Below are 7455 nucleotides of genomic sequence, written 5' to 3'. Positions count from 1 at the left end.
AATCTTTATTGCATGATTCTTTTCTTGCTTGGGGACAAGCAAGGTTTAAGTTTGGTGTTGTGATGACATGTCACCATGTCATGTTTTTCTAAGCTTTTTCATACAAGAAATTGATTATTTGTGCTTAATTGGTACATTTCCTTGATCTTTTAATTTTATAAACTTTGTAGGAAATAAGAAGAAAAAGAAGCAAAATAGCACAAATTAAGCTAAAAAGAAAAAAAGAGAAATTTTGGGCACACTTTGAAGTTGGAGCACACTTTGAAGTTTTAGGCCACACTTTTAAAAGCGTGACCCATGACCATGAAACCTTGGCCTCATACACATACATTAATGCTTATGCATGCATTTAAGTATAAATGGCCGAATGAATGAAATGTTGCATGGAACATTTAATTAATAATGCCAAATGAATAAACTAAATGAATACTATGTTAAGTAATTGGCATTACTAATTAAATGTAATAATATAATGTATGCATGCATTCAAGAATCATGGCATTACGTTCATTAATTGGCATTGCTAATTAAACTTAATGCATGTATAAAGCATTTGATCATTGAAGAATGAATGCTACGTAATGCATTGTCATTAATTAATGAATGCATACAAAATTATTAATTGACCAATGAATAAATGAATGAGCATTAGCATTCGTGGGCATTCACATGCAAGGAAGATCATTCAGGGGAAGGCCAACGTTTGCACCAACGTTTGCCTCAAACGTGAAGTCAAACGCTGGTGCTTGAACACCACTCAAGGGAAGGCAACGTTTGCGTCAACGTTTGCCTCAAACGTGAGGTCAAACGTTGGCACCTAAATACCTTGGAAAAGCACCCCTGTTTGTTGCATTAGAGGCTCAACGTTTGAGCCAACGTTTGCCTCAAACGTAAGGTCAAACATTGGCAAAAAACTTACCTGGGAGGAGCCACGTTTGAGCTCACGTTTGACCTCAAACGTGAACTCAAATGTGGATGACAGCAAATGGCCTTCTGCATATTGCCACACATGAAGACGTTTGAGTCAACGTTTGCCTCAAACGTTGACTCAAACGTAAATACTCCAAGGTCCAAATTGCAAGCGGATTTCTTCTCAAGACTAAGGCCATCCGGATCCATCTTCAACCCAATTCCACTCCAAAGCAAGCAAAGCCCAATTGACATCACTCAAAGGCACAAGGATCAGTTAGATTAGGATTTTTCATTTTGAAATTTAATTTGCTTTCAATTTCATTTGTCATGTTTGTAAAAGCCTATAAAAAGGCATCATTTTCATTTTAGAAGGCAGGCTGGCTCCACTAGGGAGCATTAGGAGTAGTAGTAGAGAGCTCTCTCTTTAGTTTTTCTTTTCTGAGTTTGAATCTTGGGTGGAGAATTGAAGGAATTCTGTTTCATTCTCCCTTTGAGATTTCTCTTTGTTTTGCGTTGCTGCATAATTCTAAGAAATTGAGGATTGAATTTGAGTTTTTATTTGCTACTTCCATTCTTCTTTCTTTTGCAAACTTGTTTTCTGTTGGATCAAGGAAGGAAGTGAGATCTAGACTTGTTCTCTAGTCTCATCCAACCCCTGAGATCTTCAACTTTCTTTTAGCTATTGCAATTGAGCTGCATTTTACTTTCTGTTTGGTTCCTCAATTCAGTTTACATTAAGCTTGCTGCAAATTTCATTTACATTTCCTGCACAATTCTAATTCCTCTGCAATTGCTCTAAGTTCCGATTCACTGCAATTTTGCTTCTCTGTTTACATTGCTCCCAATTTACTTTCCTGCAATTTAATCTTGCTACAAGAGTTTTGAGTTCTGATCTACCGCTTTCTTTTAATTTCCAGCACCCCAGCCCCTTTACTTTTCATGCAATTTACATTTCTTGCAATTTAAATTTCAGCTAATTTACTTTCTTGTTCTTTAAGTTACTTGCAATTTTACATTCTGCAATTTTAAATTCACTGCTATTTACTTTCTGTTGGCTACAATTTCACTCAATTCATCAATGTTAGCTTGACTAAACTAATCACCCACTAAAGTTGCTTGATCCATCAATCCCTGTGGGATCGACCTCACTCTAAGTGAGTTATTACTACTTGATGCGACCCGGTATACTTGCCGGTGAGATTTGTGTGTTTGGAAATTTGTTTTTTTCACAAAAACACCCATCAAGTTTTTGGCGTCGTTGCCGGGGATTGATTTAGATCAACAATGATTAAGTGGGTGAGAAGTCTAGATCAAGCATTTTCTTTATTTTTGTTCTCTATTTTAAATTGATAGCAAGGTGTTTGAGCTATTGCCTCACTAAGAAATTCTTTCTCTGTGACATGAATTTCAAATTTCATTGATGTTTACAAAATACAAATGGAGTTCAACTCATCTTATGGTCAAACAAAATTTTATGGGATATCACCCACCATCACCAATCTCTTATGGTGGCTGGGAATATCACCAAGAGAATACACATTCTGAGCACTCCAATGCATGGAGATTTGCTTCAGAGACACAAGATGAGCAAGAGAATCATATGGGATACTTTCCACCACCACAAAATGATTCAAGTCATTATTCTAATGGTGGCTGGGAGTATCACCAAGGAATGAAAGAGAATCCACCCTCACGTCCCAGTTTCTCATTTGAAAGTTCGTCATCACTTGATCATGGCTCAACACAAAGTTTTCTCCAAAATCCATACAAGTCATCCCATCAATCACACAACTCATTCCACACCCCTCAACACAACTTCACCACAACATATCCATGTCACCAAAATTACTCTCAACATTCAGTAATGGAGGATCTTGTTTCACTCATGAAACTTAAAGTGACCTTAGACAGATCAGAGACTAGATTAGCTAAATTAGAAGTGCTTTGCTCAGGATTCTCTGTCTGTTGCTGAAAAGATTATGGAAAAGGCTTGCTATTGCTGAGCCTAGTTCGTCCACCATTATTAAAGCCTTGTTGAGGCTTTTGTTGATCCTTCCATGAGAAATTTGGATGATTTCTCCATGATGAATTGTACGTGTTTCCATAAGGTTCACCTAAGTAATTTACCTCTACTATTGCAGGGTTATCAAGATCATAAGCTTCTTCTTCAGAAGATGCCTCTTTAGTACTGTTGGATGCATTTTGCCATCCATTCAGACTTTGGGAAATCATGTTGACTTGCTGAGTCAACATTTTGTTCTGGGCCAATATGGCATTCAGAGCATCAATCTCAAGAATTTCCTTCCTCTGAGGCGTCCCATTATTCACGGAATTCCTCTCAAAAGTGTACATGAACTGGTTATTTGCAACCATGTCAATAAGTTCTTGAGCTTCTGCAGGCATTTTCTTTAGGTGAATGGATCCACCTGTAAAATGGTCCAGTGACATTTTAGAGAACTCAGATAGACCATAATAGAATATATCCAAAATGGTCCATTCTGAAAGCATGTCAGAAGGACACCTTTTGGTCATCTGCTTGTATCTTTCCCAAGCTTCATAGAGGGATTCACCATCTTTTTGTTTGAATGTCTGAACATCCAATCTAAGCTTGCTCAGCTTTTGAGGAGGAAAGAATTTAGCCAAGAAGGCCGTGACCAGCTTATCCCAGGAGTCCAGGCTATCCTTAGGTTGTGAATCCAACCATGTTCTAGCTCTGTCTTTTACAGCAAAAGGGAAAAGCATGAGCCTGTAGACTTCAGGATCTACTCCATTCATCTTTACAGTCTCACAGATCTGCAAGAACTCAGTTAAAAACTGATAAGGATCTTCTGATGGAAGTCCATGAAACTTGCAATTTTGTTGCATTAGAGCAACTAGTTGAGGTTTCAGCTCAAAATTGTTTACTCCAATGATAGGAATTGAGATGCTTCTTCCATCAAACTTGGAAGTAGGTGTAGTATAATCACCAAGCATCCTTCTTGCATTATTGTTGTTGGGTTCGGCTGCCATCTCCTTTTCTTGTTCAAAAATTTCAGCAAGGTTGTCTCTGGATTGTTGTAATTTAGCTTCTCTTAGTTTCCTCTTCAGAGTCCTTTCAGGTTCTGGATCAGCTTCAACAAGAATGCCTTTTTCCTTGTTCCTGCTCATATGAAAGAGAAGAGAACAGAAAAAGAAGAGGAATCCTCTATGTCATAGTAAAGAGGTTCCTTATTATTAGTAGAAGAAGAAAGGGGATAAAGAAAGGAGAATCCAAACACAAGGGTGAGGATAAGGGCAGTGATTTGAGATGAAGAGAAGTGTTAGTGAAGAAATACATAAATAGAGGAATATGAGAGAGGGAGAAATTTTCGAAAATAAATTTTAAAAAGGAGTTAAATGATTTTCGAAAAATAAAGATAAGAAATAAAATTAAAATGTAAATTTAAAATAATTAATTAATTAAAGAAAGAATTTTTGAAAAAGAGGGAGGTATTTTCGAAAATTAGAGAGAGAAAAGTTGTTAGGTGGTTTTGAAAAAGATAAGAAACAAACAAAACGTTAATTAGTTAATTGAAAAAGATTTGAAAATCAAATTTGAAAAGATAAGAAGATAAGAAGATAAGAAGTTAGAAAAGATATTTTAAAATCAAATTTTTGAAAGAAGATAAAATTTTGGAAAAAATATGATATAAAAATAAAATGAAAAGATATGATTAAAAAGATATGGTTAGAAAAGAATTAATTTTTAAAATTAAAATTAATTACTTAACTAACAAGAAACTAAAAGATATGATTCTAGAATTTAAAGATTGAACCTTTCTAAACAAGAAAGTAACAAACTTCAAATTTTTTAATCAATCATATTAATTGTTAGCATAATTTTTGAAAATAAAGATAAAACTAAGAAAAAAATTTTTGAAAAATATTTTAAAACATTAAATTTTCGAAAATTAAATAAAAAATGGAAAAGATTTGATTTTTGAAAGAGATTTTGAAAAGATAAAATTTTTAAATTTAAAAATTTGACTTGACTTGTAAGAAACAACTAATTTTAAAACTTGTTGACTAAGTCAACCCAAATTTTTGAAATTTTTGAGAGAAATAAGGAAAAGATATTTTTTGATTTTTTTAATTTTTAATGATGAGAGAGAAAAACATAAAAATGACCCAAAAGATAAAAATTTTGGATCAAAACACAAGATATATGCAAGAACACTATGAATGTCAAGATGAACACCAAGAACACTTTGAAGATCATGATGAACATCAAGAACATATTTTTGAAATATTTTTTGATGCAAAGAAAATATGCAAGACACCAAATTTAGAAATCTTTAATGCATGGACACTATGAATGCAAAAATGCACATGAAAAATAATAAAAGACACAAAACAAGAAATCATCAAGATCAAACAAGAAGACTTACCAAGAACAACTTGAAGATCATGAAGAACACTATGAATGCATGAATTTTCGAAAAATGCAAGAAAATTTTTTTTAAAGCATGCAATTGACACCAAACTTAAAATTTGACTTGAGACTCAAACAAGAAGCACAAAATATTTTTGGTTTTTTATGATTTTATGATTTTATTATTTTTTTGTATTTTCTTTTAATAAGAATTCCAGGAATCTTTCAATATTAGCCTAAAGCTCCAATCCAAGGGTTGGGCATGGCTTAATAGCCAGCTAGCTTTAGAAGATATAAATCAGGCATGTAACAACTGATATTCCAATTAACTTGCCTCTATGCTGATGGTTTTGAAGCCTCAATCCAATTGAGTTAGACATGGCTTTACAGCCAGCCAAGCTTCAACATGCTTTATGAAACACTAGAATTCATTCTTAAAAATTTTGAATAATTTTTTGAAAACAAAGAAAAATATTTTGAAAAATATTTTTGAAAACTTTTTGAAAAGAAAAATAAAAAGAAAATTACCTAATCTGAGCAACAAGACGAACCGTCAGTTGTCCATACTCGAACAATCCCCGGCAACGGCGCCAAAAACTTGGTGCACAAAATTGTGATCATTAACAATGGCGCCAAAAACTTGGTAGCACTCTCAACGTGAATCACACTTAGTCACAACTTCGCACAACTAACCAGCAAGTGCACTGGGTTGTCCAAGTAATAAACCTTACATGAGTAAGAGTCGATCCCACGGAGATTGTTGGTATGAAGCAAGCTATAGTCATCTTGTAAATCTCAGTTAGGCGGATAGTAAATGTTATGGAGTTTTCAAATAATAATAATAAATAAGCAGAAAAATAAAGATAGAGTTACTCATGTAATTCAATGGTGGGAATTTCAGATAAGTGCGTGGAGGTGCTTGTCCCTGTTGGATCTCTGCTTTCCTATTGTCTTCCTTCAATCCTTCTTATTCGTTTCCATGGCAAGCTGTATGTAGGGCATCACCATTGTCAATGGCTACATCCCATCCTCTCAATGAAAATGGTCCAAATGCTCTGTCACAGCACGGCTAATCATCTATTGGTTCTCGATCATGTTGGAATAGAATCCCTTGATTCTTTTGCGTTTGTCATCACGCCCAACAATCGCGAGTTTGAAGCTCGTCACAGTCATTCAATCTCGGAATCCTACTCGGAATACCACAGACAAGGTTTAGAATTTGCGGATTCTCATGAATGCTGCCATCAATTCTAGCTTATACCACGAAGATTCTGATTAAGGAATCCAAGAGATATGCGCCCGGTCTGAGGTAGAACGGAAGTGGTTATCAGTCACGCATTCATAGGTGAGAATGATGATGAGTGTCATGGATCATCACATTCATCATGTTGAAGTGCAATGAATATCTTAGAATAAGAACAAGCGAAATTGAATAGAAAATAGTAGTAATTGCATTGAAACTCAAGGTACAGTAGAGCTCCACACCCTTAATCTATGGTGTGTAGAAACTCCACCGTTGAAAATACATAAGTGATGAAGGTTCAGACATGGCCAATAGGCCAACCCCCAAACGTGATCAAAAGATAAAAAAATACAATCCAAGACTATATTCCCCAAAAAAAGACTACTAATACACTAGTAAAAAGTTTTATTTATACTAAACTAGCTACTAGGATTTACAGAAGTAAGTAATTGATGCAGAAATCTACTTCCGGGGCCCACTTGGTGTGTGCTTGGGCTAAGCTTGATCTTTACATGAGTTAAGGCTTCTTTTGGAGTTGAACGCCAAGTTGTAACGTGTTTTTGGCGTTCAACTCTGGTTCGTGACGTGTTTCTGGCGTTTGACTCCAGAATGCAGCATGGAACTGGCGTTGAGCGCCAGTTTACATCATCTAATCACGAATAAAGTATAAACTATTATATATTTCTGGAAAGCTCTAAATGTCTACTTTTCAACGCCGTTAAGAGCGCATCATTTGGAGTTCTGTAGCTCCAGAAAATTCATTTTTAGTGCAGGGAGGTCAGAATCCAATAGCATCAGCAGTCCTTTGTCAGCCTTTATCAGAGTTTTGCTCAGGTCCCTCAATTTCAGCTAGAAATTACCTGAAATCATAGAAAAACACACAAACTCATAGTAAAGTCCAAAAATGTGA

At 35.1% G+C, this 7455-nt stretch overlaps 1 non-coding gene across 1 annotated transcript; it reads left to right on the top strand.

The window, feature by feature from the left end:
• Nucleotides 1-3414: 3414 nt before the first annotated feature.
• Nucleotides 3415-3522, top strand: LOC112711410 (small nucleolar RNA R71). Its single transcript, XR_003157467.1, has one exon. It is a non-coding gene; the product is annotated as a small nucleolar RNA R71 (small nucleolar RNA).
• The last annotated feature ends 3933 nt before the right edge of the window (nt 3523-7455 follow it).

The sequence above is a fragment of the Arachis hypogaea genome, chromosome 1, assembly GCF_003086295.3.
Source record: "Arachis hypogaea cultivar Tifrunner chromosome 1, arahy.Tifrunner.gnm2.J5K5, whole genome shotgun sequence".
Lineage (NCBI taxonomy): Eukaryota > Viridiplantae > Streptophyta > Magnoliopsida > Fabales > Fabaceae > Arachis > Arachis hypogaea.
Note: the sequence above shows the minus strand (reverse complement) of the source record. Positions and strands in the feature narration are given on the sequence as shown.